The sequence below is a fragment of the Austrofundulus limnaeus genome, unplaced genomic scaffold (assembly GCF_001266775.1).
Source record: "Austrofundulus limnaeus strain Quisiro unplaced genomic scaffold, Austrofundulus_limnaeus-1.0 Scaffold132, whole genome shotgun sequence".
In the NCBI taxonomy this organism is placed as follows: Eukaryota; Metazoa; Chordata; class Actinopteri; order Cyprinodontiformes; family Rivulidae; genus Austrofundulus; species Austrofundulus limnaeus.
Window position 1 is genome coordinate 544605 of NW_013952534.1, and position 1962 is coordinate 546566.

Sequence of the window (1962 nt, forward strand, 5' to 3'; positions counted from 1 at the left end):
TAATTCAGAAAATCTTTTCAGGACCCCACCTTGATGTTCCGGGACCCCACTTTGGGTCCCGACCCCAACTTTGGGAAACACTGCTATAGACTGTGCTTTTATGGAGATCAGTTTTTTTACAAGATAGTTTACTTTATGATTAGAAATGTAATGATAGGAACTGTCAGAAACTAACCATTATTTGTTTCTTCTATTTACACAGTAAATTAGTGGTTTTATTTTTGTTTGTGTGGAAAGACTTAAAACCAAGCAAGTACAATGTTGGACATGATCCAGGATTGTCATTAAAAATAAACMGATACCAAAATGCCAGAAGAGGTGAATGGGTCGTAGATGTCAGCAGAGGTTAAATATGAAGATTGAGATGAAATGTTCCCAGTTTTTCAGTTGAAACTGTTGTGTTGTGTTGACTGTAAACAACTGTTTTTTATAACTTTCATCTCAGAGGGAAAAAATATCATTTGGGTTTACGAACAAAAGATGAGCATGAAACAAAAGTTCTTAAAGTCAACTTTTATTTTCTGGTATTTACATGTAGATGTGTTAAACGGTTTAGTTTACACAGTTTTTTTTGGCGATACGCCTAGTGCGAAGGCTGTTATGGTGAAGATAAACTGGCGATATATTACCCGGCCCTATTGCACAGTCCTCTTCTTCTTAGGTGTATTTCTTTTTCTTTGAACCAGGTCGCATGTCAAACTGATGTTAATTTTTTTATAAGAAAGTATTCTTGTTTAGAAAATGCATATCTTTAGCTGTTAAAATGCACAAAAATGCAGGCGGTTGGGTTGTTTTGGCTTGGAGCATTGTCATTATCTCCCCCTTAAGAAGAGCTGCTCTCCTCTTTCCTCCCTCATCCCTGGATTCTAACTGTGCCTTCAGTATTAAATTAGCCTCTTGAAATGACTCTAATTTCAGACTGAATTTGATTTTGAGCTCTAACTAGAGCCAGAGGGAAGAACAATACATTGGTGCAGAATAGTTGCAAGAAAGCAGTATAGTGAGGAAACACCGTCTTGGTCCCGTATAGAAATGTTGTGTTTTAAGAGCGACAATATCAGCTACTACTGCTGATTTAGGTTTAAAATGGAAAACATGGATATTTAATAGTGCTGAATAGTTTTAGATAAACACATGAGACCTCCACCTCCTGGGGAGTAGCAGCCATATGTCCTACTGAATAATGCCAAACTTTCTGCATTAAAAATAAAATTTAAAATACAGATTAATATGAATGCATCATGTAGGTTTAAACCATTTTGCATTTTATCACATAGATTTTGTACTCTAGTTTGGGGCGGCTGTGGCAGAGTGGTTAGGGGAGTCGTCCTGGAATTGGAAGGTTGCTCGTTCGATCCCCCGTCCAGCTGTCTCAGTTGTTGTGTCCTTGGGCAAGATACTTCACCCTTAATGCCTCTGATGTGTGTCCCATCAGTGTATGAATGTGATTGGCACTGATTGGTTGTACATGTTAGGACCTAATAGAGTGCTGTGTGAATGGGTAAATGAGGGTACAGTTTGTAGAGCTGTGAGTGTCCTGGATGGATAGAAAAGCTCTAAGTACTCTCCATTTTCCATTTACTCTAGTATTTTACAGGTWAGGATAAGTACAGAAAACATTAGCATTTCCTGACCTTTTACCTATTGTCAGAAAAAGTTAAAAGTTGCATCAATGAACTTACTTATTTTCCCCATTGTCCATTAAAAATAGAATAATTACCACAATGTCCAGTTTTGGTTCATAACCACAAAGGTTGCCAACAGAGTGTGTGTGTGTGTGGGGGGGGGGGGAGTAGTATTATTAGTATTATATATGGGAGTAAAGTTTAGTTGCTGGACTTTAATGAAGTGAAAGTTCCAGCTGTTAACCATGAAGCGACAGCTGAGATTAGTGCTGAGATGCTTTTTCTCATTTAAAAACAGTTTGCAGTCGTGCTGACACCTGTTGTGTTATTTTAATTC

The 1962-nt window shown here is 37.8% G+C and overlaps 1 protein-coding gene across 1 annotated transcript in view; it reads left to right on the forward strand.

The window, feature by feature from the left end:
* Window positions 1-1962, forward strand: part of zdhhc17 (zDHHC palmitoyltransferase 17) — a 41896-nt gene that overhangs the window by 12255 nt on the left and 27679 nt on the right. The gene's annotated exons all lie outside the window — the stretch shown is intronic.